Raw genomic sequence first — 16,086 nt, 5'->3', positions numbered from 1 at the left:
GCCCATGGTTCTGCACCACCAAGCCCTTCCAAGCTGAAAAGTCCAGGACCCCTTTTCATTCTTTGTCGCTGCCGCCTTCCTTTGTCCCCCACCCGGGTCACCTCTGCTCCCCAGCACCTGCTCCTGTGAGACCCCCAACTATGCAACTGTGGCAAGCCTGGGGCCAGCGTGCGCTCCACCAGCCTCCTGGGACCCTGTGGCGAGGGCCTGGCCCTGAGATAATGATGGTGGTGGTGGTGGTGGTGGTGGTGATGGTGATTATCAGCCCTGTCCCCACCACACCCCCACTCCACCCATGCAGAGCCCTCGGGCAGGGGGGGAGTTCTCCAGGCTCCCACCTGACACTCAGACCTGAGAAGCTCTTCATTCTCGCCTTCTTTTCTAGTCTGTACCAGGACGCTGGCTTCTGCAAGGATTGAGACTCCCCTATGTCACCAACACAGTATGCATTTTCTGACCAATAGCAAAAGGGGAAGAGGCTTAGAGCAGAAGGAAGTGACTGAAGAGAAGAGCAAGCGTCCGTCCCATCCCCGAGACCTGGAGGTGGGCAGCTCGGAACCTTGGAGAAAGCACCAGGGGCAAAGACCGACACGCAAAGCCCCCTACGTGAGCCATGGGTCGTCTAGATTCTGGCTCCACCTGGAAAGGAAAGCAGCTCGAGTTCTCTGGTACTTTCAGGCCCACATTATGCATGTCTGGGTACAGAAGGGAGGGGACCAGGGCAAAGAACATCCCAGGCAAGCACCCCACTGCAACACACCACTAAGTGAGGTTGCTAGAGCTGCCATACCACAATCCCACAGACTAATGGCTTAAACCAGTGGTTGGCAACTGGTGGTCCGCGGACCATGGTGGTCCATGAGGTCTGAAAGGTTGGCGACCGCTGGCTTAAACAACAGAAAACTACTTCCTCACAGTGTGGAGGCTGGAAGTCCGAGGTCAAGGTGTTGGCGGGTTTGGTTTCTCCTATGGCCTCCCTCCTTGGCCAGTGCATGGCTGCCCTCACGCTGTGTCCTCACATGAGCATCCCCGGTGTCTCTCCCTCTTCTTATAAGGACACCAGTCATATTGGATTAGGCTCCACCCACATGACCTCTTTTTGCCTGAATCACCTCTTCAAAGGCCCTATCTCCAAATACAGTCACATTCTGAGGTACCGGGGGTTTGGATTCCAACATACGGATTTTGGGGGTCATGGTTCAGTTTATAGCACCGTCTCTCCACCTCCAAGAGCCTGAGCTCCTCACAGACTCCTACACCCCTCGGATGATGTGGGCACTGGGGGAGCCCTTGAGATCCCAAGTCCATAGGTTCATGCAGACAGGAAGGGGCAGCCGCATGGCGGGGGGGAAGGGGAAGTGGTTTTGGAAGTTGGACAGGGGGTGGGGGGAACATGTATGAGTAGTGTGTGGGGTTGGTGGGAGAGGGGGCTGTATCGGGGTAAAAGTGGTACATTCCTCAAAGACCCAAATGTGATTATGTGTGATTCTAAGGAACCACAGGTTGCAGGGCTCCAGAGGACACTTTGAAAGCCCACAGACCCACGGCCTGGAGGTGGCACCTGCCCTCTGCTGGGCGGCACCTTCGGTCCCAGCTCCTGCAGTTGGCAGCACCCAGGAATGGCAGTGTCCCAAGCTTTTGACCCAGAGAGTCCAAATGCAGCCTGTTCGAGTCACTGCCTGGGTCTCCTGGGCTCCAGCTACCTCACTCACAAGGTGGGGGGCGTAGGGGGGCGTGGAGGATGTGCAGAGGACAGGAGGTGAGGGCACTCAGCAGGTCAGCACAGCCTTCCTCTCGGACACTCAGGCCTGCCCAAGCCAAGCCTTCTCCTTTGCCCCCGCCCTGTGGAGAGAACTTTCCCCAAGTCGTGTGCCTCCCTCCAGCGCCCTCCCACCTCAGCCAGCTCCTCCCCAGCAGACGCAGGGCGGGTAGGCTGGCTTGCATGCTGCCTCTCCCTTTGTGCACACCTCCTGGTACGATTATTAAACGCAAATGACAAAAGATGTGACCCACACGATCTTTATTTCTTCTTTCAACAAGTGCTGCCTGCAGGGCCCTGATTCCAAATTCCGTTTCAATTATCTCAGCCATTTTAGACACAAAGCGGCCGTGTTTGTAATCGCCAGAGAGGAAGGCTGCAGAGCGAGGAGGGTCCGGTGGCTCAAACTCGGGATATCTGCCTCTGGGGTCTGATTTCCATCGGTGGCCATGAAAGGCACGCAAAGCGGAAGCCGCTCGCACACGCCGCCTCACCACACTGCCTGATGCCACAGGACGGCGGGCAGGTCACAAGCCCTGGGTTCTCCAGGAGCTCCCCGGGCACCAGCGTGCGCTAGCGAAGCTCCCTCGCCTTCCCCCTCCGCTTCTGTATGGTGGAGGCACCCTCACTGTTCTGGGCTGGGCAAGGCAGAAGCCCCTGGGAGAAGGAGCCCCGACCCTCCCCGTGCACACAGCAGGAGCCTCATGGAACAGAGAAGGAAACCAGTGTGAACTTGGCTATGAGCTTCCTCTAATGCCCCTGGTCCCACAGCACAAAACCATAAACACAGGAGAATGAAGATTACATCTTGCTTCCCAGTGTGCCCGGCCTGTTGCCATGCACACAGGGTGTGGTGATGAAAAGCCCAGATTTTAGAGTCCAAGAGGTCTGCCCTAACCCTGGCTGACCAATTACTAGCCAGATGACCTTGGCGGGTTTTATGACCTTGCTAGGCCTTCACCAGGGTCTTCATCTGCGAAATGGAGGGTCATGTAAACTGTGCCTTGTAGGGTTGTTGTGAAGATTAAAAAACTTTCCTGTAAAACCTTCGCATGACGCCTGGCACACAGTGCATGTGTAGTAAATCTAGCTGTTACGGCCCAATACATTCGGAAGTCTGAGCCGCTCTAACTAAAGCCACAGGTGTAAACATTTCAATAGCCCCCCCCCCCCGCCCCACCCGGCCACCTCTCTCCCTCCAGGAGACTAGTGATCCCAGGAGAGGCCTGGGGGCTGGCCAAATGCTGGGCTGCTGGCCGCCTGGTCCCCGCTGAGGGACCGCAGAGAAGAGATCCAGGCCCAGGCATCGGGAAGACGATTTACAGCCACGCTTAGCGAGGGCTGGCGAGTCATTTGTCATGCGGGCCCGGGCACCTTGTTCTACCTGTGTTGAGTGTGTTTTATTGGTGTTGAGCTGAGTGAGGCCAGAGCACAGTCGGGGATAGGAAACCCACTCAAGTGAAAAATGAGGAAAGCCAAATGGGATTGAGCAGAGTGAAAGGGGGCGAGCCGGCGGGGAAGGAGGTGAAGGGGTGGATTGTAAAACATAAGACAAATGTGTGCAGCAGCCCTGGGGTTACCAGAGAGGGGCTCCAGGCTCCTGCGCCTCCCACTGTCTGGGGACCCACAGGGACCCATGAGGAGGCACAGGCAGCTGCAATGGCAGGTCAAAAACATCGAGAGGGGCTTAGGGGCTGCAGCACCGTCCAGCGGAGCCCCCGAGCCTACAGGCCGAGGGGCCAAAAGAAAAAGGACTTTGAAAAGAGAAGTGGACCCATCTCGGTGCTTCTGCATCCCTCAGCCTCTCCCCACAGCCTACTCTGGGAAAAGGCCACAGTGATCTGCTTAGAATTTCTCACCCTTCCCTCAGCATCCCTTAGCACAGAAGTTTCAAGTTTAACATCATGAAACAAGACTGTTGGTGAGGCAGATTTAGAGATCTCCCTGTTAGGAAGAAGAAAGGAAAGAGAGAGAGAGAGAGAGAGAGAGAGAGAGAGAGAGAGAGAGAGAGAGAGAGAGAGAAGAGGCAGAGGAAGAGAGGGACAGAGGAAGAGAGAAAGAAGGAGGGGGAGAGTGAGGGAGATAGAGAGATAGACACTCGGCTTTGTGCCTGTAACAAGCCACTAAAGGTGCATTTTTAATTAAATTTATACAAAATGGTGTCAGTTTTATCTCTAGGTTTCAAACCTGACTCTTTTCTATCAAAGAGGAGTATTGATCTCCATTGCCCCGGAGCTACCCGACTGAATTAAACAGAATAAATAGGAGGAGGAGGACGGAAACAACAGAGAGGCAAAATCTAATGGCTCCACAGTCATTTGCTGCAATTAAAAAACAAAACCATTTAGAGAGCCTGTTAACACCTTGAAGTCAGAAAACTCTCCCTTCAAAAAAAAAAGGCTCCAAACAGCTCCCAGGCAAAACATTTTAATTGCTCTGAATCCTTCCATCTTCGGCTGGCACTTGGGTATCCATGCCTTTTTCTGAAGCACCCAGGCACTCGAGTGCTCCCAGCGCCCCACACATCAACCCCCAACTCTCATTAGCGCTCAGCACCTCCCAGCCCCAGACACCTGCTCAGGTCTAATGAGCTGACTCCCACTCACGAGGCAAGTTACCATGCCTCTCTCTACCTCAGTTTCCCCACCTGTAAAAAAAAGGGGGAAATAATACACACTCCATACGCTTATTGCAAGGATGCAATCAAGTCATATATGAAGGGGCTTTGTGTAATGCCTGGAGCAGGGTGACTTAAGCTACGAGAGGTCCATCCACATCTCTTATGGCAACAGATGTGCCAATCAACTAAGGGAGTGCGGAGTCATCGACAGGCAGCAACCTGACGGCCCGTTCCATCCGGCAGTCTCGCTATTGCCGGAATCTCCAGCAACAGGGCCTATGACCCCGCGTCGCACAGAGCCCTGCGCTTGAGAAAAGCCCCACGTGGTCTAGCGCTCTGGTGTCCCTGTCTTGAAACGCCTAATGATTTCTGAACAAAAGTCGCAGCATTTTCATTTTTCACCAGGCCCTGCAAGTGATGCAGCTTGTCTTGACCTCAGCATACCCCGCCCCACCCCACGGGTTCCATTTGGACTTATTTCTGTCAAGCACCACCGCGCTGACCGTTGCTCCAAACCATGGAGGTATTTTTACGCTTCCCCTCCCTCATTGCCACGGAGACCCATAGCAGAGACCAGAGGTTGAATCCATGTCCATGCCTTCCCTCTTAGTCCCGCACCCCGTGGCCCAGTCCCTTATTCAGCCCCTCACATCTGGGAGCTGCAATAATCCCCCCTTCCCCACCACACAGTCTCTCCCTCTCCAATCCATCCTTAGCGAGGCATGCTCGGGCCTGGCCAGTGTCCATCACTAGGCTGAGGTTGGCACTAACTCAGGGCTACTCAAAGGGTGGTCCCTCCAACCGCAGCATCAGCACCCCCGGGAGCTCACTGAGCATTCAGTTTCACGGCAACCTCCCAAAGCAGAACCCCCGGGGGGCTCAGGCCATCTGCACTTCAACAGGCCCTCAGGTGACCAGGCTCCTAAGGTCTGAGAAGCACTGCTTCTCAGCGAGTAATGGTCATCAACCCCTCCCGCCTCCCCAGCCCCGCAGACCCACGCGGCCCTTCCTGGGACTCGTGCCCCTGCCCTCGGGCCCCTGGGGAGGTGGAATGTCCAGGCCGCAGGGCCCATCACCCCTCTGCCTATCGGGAGAACCGATCACTCCCATCTCCACCTGGGCTGTAGTGGGCTGACCGGCACTGCTTAATTAAACAGGGAAAAGCTCAGGTCAGTGCCAGATAAGCAGGCAGGATTAAAACAGACAGAAAGAATGGACAAGGGGGGAGCTGTCAGCACCCTGGCCTGTCTGGAGTGATTATTAATAATGATAAGCAGGAGAATGGGAATAATAAAGGAATAATGAACTGGTTCTGAAAGTGACAGGAGATGGAATCTGATAGCAGCCCGAGGGTGGGGAGAGGCCACAGGACCTGGCTTGTATGTGGTGGAGGCTCAGGGCTGGGAAAGGACTCTTCTTTCAGGGAGGCCAAACCCAAGAGGCTGATCTGACCTGGGGCCCCATTAAACCTACATTCACTCTTTTCTCCCGATGACTGCGGGTCTGAATGCCCTAAAGTGCGTCAAATCCACGTGGGGCATGACATTTAAAATGCATCTCCCTACTCCTGTCCTCCCGGGCTGCCTGAAGATCGGCACCATCATGAATGGCACAGAAACTAGCTGGACCAGGAAGTTCCTGACAGGCAGCTTCTCCACTCACTCCCAACCACCCACTGGGGAAGAAAAGGCCGTAAACACCAGTCCCCAGGTGACTCCGGTGACTCGTCCAGGGCACTGCGGGCTGAGGAGAGTCAGAGGGCAAGGCCACGGGGAGAAGACGGGGCTGCCCCTGCTGGGACACAGAGGCTCAGCTTGAAAAGCTAGGCCAGTGTCTTGCTATCACCAAAATGGGTTCTGAACCCAAATACAAAGATGGTGGGGTCTTGTACATTTAGGCTAGTTTTCCTGTGATGCTCCTAATTTTATTTTATTATTATTTTTTTTTATTGCTTAAAGTATTACAAAGGGTATTACATATGTGCCCTTCCCCCCCCTCCCCACCCTTGACAATCCCCTGGCCTCCCCTACCTCCCAGTGTCTTATGTCCATTGGTTATGCTTATATGCATGCATACAAGTCCTTCGGCTGATCTCTTGCCCTCCTCCCTCCTGCCCCCCAACCCTCCCCGGCCTTCCCGCTGCAGTTTGACAATCTGTTTGAGGCAGCTCTGCCTCTGTATCTATTATTGTTCAAAAGTTTATAATGGTCTCTGTTATCCATGAATGAGTGAGATCATGTGGTATTTTTCCTTCATTGAGTGGCTTATTTCACTTGATGCTCCTAATTTTAAAATGTTGACCATGAGTGCAAAAATGTCAAGAAAACTATTTTAGCCAGTGCTGCAGCACAGACGTCAGCCTGTGAGCCAGCAGTCTGCAGGGTTCTCAAATAGGGCTGGAGTCTGGAAAGGTGTTTAAATGCATAGTCTCAGGTCTTTCCTGCGTGGACTTGAATCCAGTGAGTCAGGGGTTCAGGAACCTGCATGTTTGATAAGCTCTATAGATGCAGGCTGTCCATGCCAGGTGGCCACCTCGGACCCCCTGCCTGCAGGTATTGTCACGGGTCCAGGGGTGGGCAAACTTTTTGACTCGAGGGTCACAATGGGTTCTTAAACTGGACCGGAGGGCCGGAACAAAAGCATGGATGGAGGGTTTGTGTGAACTAATATAAATTCAAAGTAAACATCATTACATAAAAGGGTACGGTCTTTTTTTTTTTTTAGTTTTATTCATTTCAAACGGGCCGGATCTGGCCCGCGGCTGTTCTAGACTCTAGACTCTAGGAATACACCTTGAACAGCCCACTGAAAGGAGACCAGAGAAAAACCTGGACTCCCTCTACCCAGCGCTCCCATCCTGCTGAGTCCTGGGCAGAGCGCCAAGGGGCAGAGCCACCAGCACTGCTCTGCTACTCTGTCGTTGCTCACTGAGGAGACCCCAGTGGGGACAGAATCCTGATGCGCCCCAGTCAGGAGGAGGAACCTACAGAACACTGATGACACACAAACAGGGACAGACACCACTCGCTTCCTCCAGGGCTTCATGAGGATGAAATGAGAAGGGCCTGGGTTTCAGCCTCAGTTTCGCTGACCTCTAACACGGGCGTGATTGCAGGACCCATGTCTCAGAATTTAGAAGATGCAATGAGGTAATGCACACAAAGCAGTTCGTGCATTGCCTGGTACCTGGTAAGGGCTTCGTAAACATGAGTGATTACTCTTGCTAGAGACAGAGTAACATGAACTAGGACACGCAGCTAATGATACTGCAGGGACTTAGCTCTTAACCAGGGACAAAGCTATCTCAGTGAAAAGCACCTGATACCATGCCTAGCCACAGAGCACTCACCCGTGTACTAAAAAGGCCCACAGGGGCCCAGCTAAGGTGGCTCAGTGCTTGAGCATCAACCTATGAACCAGGAAGTCACAGTTCAACCCCCAGTCAGGACATAAGCCATGTTGCAGGCTCGATCCCCAGTGGGGTGCATGCAAGAGGCAGCCAATCAATGATCCTCTCTCATCATTGATGTTTCTCTCTCTCCCTCTCCTTCCTCTCTGAAATCAATTATCTACATCTAATCCCACAGGGGATTCCAACTGATTTCTCCTCTAGGACCAATCTGACGACACCCTGATGCTCTACACACAGACTAGCCTAGCTCTTCAAGCCCAGCCTCTCGATCCCACCAGAGGCAGCCCATCTTCTCCCCGTGCCTTGCCCTCTGACTCTCCGTAGCCCCGCAGTGCCCTGGACTAGTCACCTGAGGACTGGTGTTCCACGGCCTCTCCTTCCCCAGTGGGTGGTGTGGGATGAGTGGAAGAGCTGCCTGTGCCTGCAGAGGCGTGGTGGCAGTCTGGCGGAAGGAATTCTGAAGGGAGCAGTGCTGGGTTAGAGCGGTCCCTCGGGTAGCCCGGGTGGGAGGAAGTGGGCTCAGTCTGAATGACGACAGTGTGGGAGGGTCAATGAGGGGATGGAATTGTGGGACAGGAAAGCTACAGCATAATGCCCACCATGGGAGAGAATGAGGAAGAGCAGTCCCATCACATCCCAACGTGTGATGTTAAGTGGAAAAGGCAAAACAGAGGCTCTCCTTTCAGAATGGTCCTAGTCGCATCAATAAAACTAAGTTCTGGGTCTCCATCTGCTCGCTCACAGCATGGAGATGCTCGGAAACGTCTGGAAGGACACCATGGCCACCCCTGGGGAGGGCTGTGGAGCAAGCGGGGCAGGGCGAAGCGAAAGCGATGGTCACTGTATTTCAATATTTAGTTTTAAATTTAGTGAATGTATATTAACATATAAGTAAAGATAATATTTTTAAAATAGGGTTTGTAAGCTTTTAAAGAGAAACTTTTTTTAAAAGAGCTGCCACCCAAAGTTCTTAAATCCCTGCCCATCCCCCAGGTTAAAAGAGCGGTTGCTGTGCAAAAGATGGCACAGCTGGCTCTCTCTGGGGGTCCTATTTCCTTAAAACAGTGCTGCGTCTTCACAGTTCTCTGCGCCCTTCCTTCTCCGGGCTCCACAGATCTGCGCTTCCATTAGAATGTCAAAAATGATCCCCAGATGCTTGTGTTTTACTTGAAATTGGACCATCTGCTGCCCCCAATAGTCAAATTGCTAGATTTTTCTTTCTTGGAAAAGAAAATTGCAGATAAAATTTAATTGCTAGCTCTGACCCAAGCCAGTTTGGCTCAGTGGATAGAGTGTCGGCCCGTGGACTGAAGGGTCCTGGGTTCGAGTCTGATCAAGGGCACATCGCACCTCGGCGGCTCCATCCCTGGCCCTGGTTGGGCGTGTGGGGAGGCAACCAATCAATGTGTCTCTCTCACATCGATGTTTCTCTCTCTGTCTCTTCCCCTCCTTTCCACTCTCTCTAAAAATCAATGGAAAAATACCCTGGGGTGAGAATTAATCAGAAATAAATAAATAAAAAGGTAGGTAGCTAGCTAGGTAGGTAGGCAAATAAATAAGTAAATACATAATTAATTAATCCGTTAGTTAAATAAAAGCTAGCTCTGGAATCTGAGCAACTCCCTGACTGGGGGACAGGGGCTGAGGCCACACTGGAGGGCCTCTCTGCCTCCTGACCTCGCTCTCAGGGTTGGCCAGGCTGCTGAGCACTAAGGCACATGGCACAGATGCTGCAAACACTGGTCAGATGCTGTGGAACAAACAGAAACGCCCCCAGTTCATAGACCTGAGAGGGTGAGGGGTGACGGGGAGAATCTTTTAAAAGTCCTGCTTATTGAGGTATCATTTGCATACAGTAAAAATCAGCACTTTTTAAGTGAACAGTTTGATGAGTTTTACAAATACAGACAGATATGTAACCACCACTACAATCAAGCTCTGGAACATTTATTGCAACCCCAAATGCTCCTTCCTTCCCCTTTGCACTTGATCCCCGAGGAAGAGCAGTCCCCACCCCACACTGCCCAGGTTTTGTTTCCTTTTCTCTGTTCTCTGGTTAAGGAGCTAAATTTCCTTGTTCTCTTTGCTTAGTTTTCCTACTAAGTACTATCTCGTCATCTATACTCTGTGAGGCAGCCTTTTGTTCAGTCGTCTTTCACTGTCTTGTCCTTAAAACTGCACGTGCACCTTGGAGGGCAGTGAGCCTTAGGTACAGGGAAGTGCTGCCCATCGGGCTTCCATCACAAAGCCCGCAGCAGCTCCACCCCCACCCCCCCACATACACACACACACCTGCCGGCAGGGAAATGCTACCCCACTGGGCTGTATGGCAGAGGCCGCTTTGCAACCTGGCCCTGCCTGGCCCCCCAATACCCTTAACCCCCCACCCCCACCCCCCTGCCGAGGGCCGGAATAGAGTTCCCTAAGTCCATATTTTCTGCCATCTTCAGCAATGATGCCCCCAGGTCCTAATGGGCACAACCTTGTCTCCTGGCAGGCCTGGTATGCCACCACATCCCTGTTCTTTGCCACCAACAGAGGCCCCTCATGCCCAACAACAACAAAAAAGCAAAAACAAAACCAAAAAACTGTTTTTCCTGCTGAGAGGACACCAGATTCTGTTGGCCAAGTGCCTGCTGTGGAGTGTCGGTTCCTTCTTTCCAGGCCTGCTCAGTTGCATTAGGTTCCAAGTTGGCACTTACAGGAGTGAGAGAGGGAACTATGTCTGGCCAACCTCCTCCTACCTCTCCAGGAATCCCATTCCCCCATCTCCACAGTGCCCCCATCTCCACAGCACCCCCACACCCAGCCCAGCCAGTGGGTTCGTGAGGCACCTGGCTTTGGAGAAGCCACTACCCACAACCCTCCAGGCTGCCTCCTCTCGGCCCCGCCTGGTTGGGGGGCAGGGACTGGCCAAGACTGTCATAGAGGGAACCTCCTGTGCAGGCGAGAGGCACTACCGGGAGGCACATGGCTTTGGCCTGGATGCTGAAGCAGGTGCTGAAGGTACCACTGAGGAAGCTGTCAGCTAACTGCACTCCTTGCCCAGGTTCTGTTTTTAAGGGGAGCTGAGTGGTGCACCCCAAGGCCGTCCCTCCTCCTGAGCCCAGCATGGAGACCCTGCTAGCCATGGATGGGGTTACTCTCCTGCTCCTGACATCTGACAGCCAGGCCTGCTCCCTGCAGCCTCAGCGACCCCATTTCCACTCAGCAGCATGAATGAGGCACTGGAGGCTGCTGTAGAAGGAAGACAGACCGCCCACCTTTCTCTGAGGGCAGAGCAGGACACTTCCTGAGCCGAGGCCGTCAGCTCCGAGCAGAGTGTGAACAGTGCAGTGGAGGCAAATGGCTGGGCAGCCACTGGCCCTGGAGCGACCCCAGGCTCTGCTAATGCTCTGTCAGACCCACGCTGGACACCGGGTTACGCTTCCTGGTCAGAGGCTAGCCCATGGCAGGTAGCCTGGATCTTCTCCAGAGCTTACATGATTTTAGGTTACACATCACACGGCGGGGGCGGGGGGCGGGGGGTGGGGGTGGGGGCGGCTGGCTACTGACGAAGGACACTGGCCTGCAAGGGAGCACTGGAGCTCCAGTCCAGGAACGCGATCTTGGTAAGCGCTCTTGGGGAACAGAATCCTCACTGGCAAAACGAGGAGGTTGAGCATGCAAAGTCAATGCCTGCAGTGGCCAAGCAGAAAAGTCAGTGCATTTGCGGGGGGAGAGGGGGGGTGAACTGCCCCCAGCCCCCACCCCCACCCCCGCTTAACGGAGCTATTGCTTCTCAGCTCAAGGTGATCACTGCCACAGGGGCTGTAGCCCGAGTGATGAATCTCCAATTCTCTAAGAGAAGCTGGAAATCTGAGTTTAATGTGAATTTTTCCATTTTCAATGCTGATCATTAAGGAAACAATTCAAAACAGTGTACTGGCTAAACAGTCCTGTGGGTCCAAGCCAGCCTGTGGGCCTCTAGTTGCCTAGATGCCTACGCAGGTCCTGTCAGTGCCTGACGCCATGACCTACCCTCGGAGGAGCAGTGATCACTGCCGGGCCACTCGAGGAGATCACAACCAATCCTCACTGAGCGCTTACTCTGTGTCAGGCACTAATCGCCACCATAGCCTTAGGAGACGGGACTTACTTTCCACCTCACTCTACAGGTGAGAGAATGGAGCACAGAGTTATGGGGGCCTGTCCAGAGTGGTGCAGGTAGGACGTGGAAGAGCAGAGACATGAACCTGGCAGCCTGCAGTCTTAGCCACGGCGCAGAGGCCGTCAGCTAAGGGGGGCGCTGGCTACTGACAAAGGACACTGGCCTGCAAGTGAGCACTGGAGCTCCAGTCTCAGGAACGTGATCTTGGTAAGCGCTCTTGGGGAACAGAATCCTCATTGGCACTCTCAGCCCATTACTGGCTCCCAAGGGACACCATGCACCAAGCAGCCCACATAGCAGCCGGGGGGATTCTGGGACTGGCATTTAGGAGGGTGCCCTAAGATCCCTGTGCAACCCTCCCAGTGCAGGCCCTTGCGTCCCACCTGCTCTGCGCGCGCAGGGTGTGTGGTGGGAGGGTTGTATCTACTGCAGCCAGAGCTCTGGAAGAGACCAGGTTTGCAGGACTCTCTCCGGTCTTCCTCCGGCCCCTTCACAGCCAGGTGTCTTTTTGTGGAGAGCGCACGGAGGGTCCCTTCCCGTCTCCCCAAGGCAGGGCTGTTTGCTGCAGCTGTGGCAGATGTTCCTGGGCGAGCTGGCCAGCCCTCGTTCTGTGGGAGCCAAGAGCCCCTGCAGCCGGGAATGCTGGGCTAATGCTCAGCCCTGGCACGGTCCTCTCTCTCTTGCTGACCCCTCCGGTCCAGGTCACCACGACAGATGCTGGGAACATATGCCCGGAATTAATTCACTCCATCACAGCCACAAGAGGGACAGCCGCCTCCTCCGTCTGCTCCCGACTCCCTGGCTTTCTGATTTCGACCTCGCCAAGAGAAAAATCCGATTGTTTTCCCTCCCTTGCTGCTAACCCCCTCCACCGGGCTTCCTTGTCATTATCCTAAGCCCACTGCCAAAGGTATTTGACTCCTGGAGACTCCCCTGCCCGCATCCCCAAAAGGATCAAAGGGCCAAGAAGGAGCCCAGAGTCACTCTTCCCAGCTTTTTGTCCCCAGATTATGTGCCAACTTTGCTGGAAGTGATGACTGTTTTTTTCCTTTTCTTAAGGGAAGTTCGTCTCTCTCGTTTAGGAGCCAGAACAGCCCCACCCTCCCAGTCCTTCCTGACATCTACTCAAACCTGACATCTACTCCTGCTGCCATTCATTTTCTGGATAGCAATCAGCAGCTTGGCTTTGGGAGCACGAGGGTATTGTTACTTCTCATCTTCATTCTTTCCTCCAAGGAGGAGCTGGCAAACTTTTACTGTAAAGGACCAGATAGTAACTATTTTAGGCTCTGCAGGCCACACAGCCTCTGCCACACCAAGTTCTGCTATTGTAGCACAAAAGCAACCAGCGACAATAGGCAAAGGCAGGCATGTGGCTCTGCTGCAGCCAAATTTTACTAGAACCGGTGGAGGCTGGATGCGGCCCGTGGGCTGCAGTGCACTGACCCCTGCTTTGAGCAAGCCGAGGCCCCCTCTGGATTTCTAGTGGACACACGGAGCGCCCCCTCTCTCCCCCTTCATCTGTACTTTGCAGGGGATCCTTTGGGCTTCTCCACTCTGGAAAGCCTCTGTTTTCCCAGACCAATGCTTTGAAAATCCAGATGAAACTGGTCTGCTTCCCTCCTAGACTGTGAGCTTCTTGGGGTCAGCACCATGTCTTATTTGACTTTGAACTCCTGGAATATGCATGGGCCTTGACAGAAACAAGCAACACCCCCATTTTATCCTGAAAAAGCTCAGAGGCTGGTGGGAAAAACGAGGTGAGCTGTGTTCTCAAAACAGAGATAAGCTCCATGACAGGATGAAGGAAGGGAGGGGGGGACCAGGAGAATGCGCCTCCTATACATTTAATAGTGACCATGGAAAAGCTTACGGAAGGAGACAAGAAAAAAGCAAGCACTGAATCCCTGATACACTAAAACACGAAAAAAGCAAACAGAACTGATGCCCTGGAAAACAGTTTAGCAGTTTCTTAAAATTTAAACACAAACATACCATGGGACCCAGCAATTTCACTCCTGGGAACCCACCTAAGAGAAATGAAAACGTATGTCCACACCAAGACATGTACATGAATAATGCCCACAGGGACATCATTCATAACAGCCCCAAACTGGGAACTCAAATGTCCCTTCCCTGATGAACAAACAGTTAGACAAAATGTGGTATGGATCCACACAAAGGAACACCTGTCAGCCATCAAAGAACGCACTGCTGATACATGCTACAACACGGATGAGCCTGGAAAACATGCTACGTGAAAGTAGCCAGATTCAAAAGGCCACACAGTCTACGAGTCCATTTACATGTACAAAGGTAGAGGGTTGGGAAGCAGGCCAGTGGTTGCCTAGGGCTGGGCGTGGGAGCGGAATTGATGTAAGTGGACACAGGGATCTCTGTAGGGTGATGAAAATGTCCTAACACCGGATTATGGTGATGGTTGCAAAACTCCATAAATTTACTCAAATCTCTGAACTGTATACTTTCAGTGGGTGAATTTCAAGGCATGCATGTTATACCTCAATAAAAGTGTTATAAAAACAGAATTGAAAAGCTCTAGTGCCAAGCCATTCTGTGCACGGCTGTATGATGCATGGGGGGAAAGGAAGGTGGTAGCCCTTAGCAAAACACAGGTGTTGCTGCAATAAAATATCCAATGTGACTTACCGTATCAATCACATCCAGTTCTAAAGTCTAACCGCAGTCAGCTTTTACCAAGCATCACAATCCTAAGAGGACAGTACGAATATTATCCCCATTTTACAGATGAGAAAACAGAATCTGAAAGGGAAAGCAGCTCACGCGAGGACCCACAGCTACTAAGTGGCAGAGCTGGGACTGGGACCTGGGCCTGCCTGATTCCGGAATCTGTGTTCTTTGCCACTGCTCCCTACCTCCTCCCCCTACCGCCTTCCCCACTGACTCCCTGGCCCCCAGCAGGAATGCACAGCACTGCTCAGGCAAGCAGAGCAAGGACGCTAAGCTGTCTTAATTTGCTGGATAGGTCTCCAGCACCAATGCTCCCTGGAGCCCCCGTAACCACTAATCAAGAAAGGCCTTGACGTATGTAAGCAGCACATTTTGGTGAAGGCACTAGCGTCACTTTCTGCCTGGAACACGTAGTTCCCAAAGCCTGTCTGAGTGTCCCAGGGTTTAGCAAAGACGAGCCAACACTCAGGGGTAGAGACAACCTTAGGTTCAGCCACAGGCCTGCCCAGATGAACTGCTCACTCAAGCTTTGCATCGGAGCTGCAGGTTTCCAGGGCGCACTCCACGCCGGGCCCTACAATGCCACCCTGTCCTCCCGGCACACCGGCCTGGCAGGGAGCTGGCAGCAGCCTCCTCACCCCTAGTCCGTGGCAGACAGAGCTCATTGTTTCTTTCTCTTCTCTCTCTCTCTCTCTCTCTCTCTCTCTCTCTCTCTCTCTCTCTCTCTCTCTCTCTCTCACAGCATTACCTGTTCGCTTCTGCCAGGCCAAGGCACGAAGAGGCTGTGCAGCCGTTTCAATAGCATTTTCTGCAGGCTGCCTGGCAAGCCCACAGAGGCCTAAGAGTGTGCGTGTCTCTGAAGGGAGTGGACCCTGCACGTGCAAAGTCTTTACTGTGATAAGCCCAGGCCTTGGGCGCACTGGACAGGGCGTCTCCTCTCCCCTCGTCCCCTCCACCCCGGACACACTGGCTTCCTGCCGCTACTCAAATGAGCCAGGTGCATGTCCTCCTGCTGGCTTTTTTTAAAAAAATCTGCACCTGAGGAGGATATGTTATTTATTGACATTAGAGACAAAGGGGGGTGGGAGGGAGAGAGAGAAGAAACATTGATCAGATCGGCCACCTCCCACACACGCCCCAACAGGGGTCAAACCCAAAACCTAGATATGTGTGCCCTGACTAGGAATGGAACCACAGACCTTTGAAGTTCAGGACAATGATACTCCAACCAAGGGAGCCAATGGCCAGGGCCTCCTGCTGGCTTTTTGCAAGTACTGCTCTCACTCCTTGGAACACTGTTCCCCAGGTACCATCTTGTTCCTTCTTTTCCCTTCCTCAGGTCTTTGCTCAAATGCCACCTTTTCAGTGAGGCCTTCCATGTAAAATTGCAACCTCCACCCCAGCACTCCCTTCCCTGTTCTGCCATATTTTCCCCC

This window comes from Myotis myotis, unplaced genomic scaffold (assembly GCF_014108235.1).
Source record: "Myotis myotis isolate mMyoMyo1 unplaced genomic scaffold, mMyoMyo1.p scaffold_m19_p_1, whole genome shotgun sequence".
NCBI lineage: Eukaryota > Metazoa > Chordata > Mammalia > Chiroptera > Vespertilionidae > Myotis > Myotis myotis.
This window is presented reverse-complemented; position numbering follows the sequence as displayed.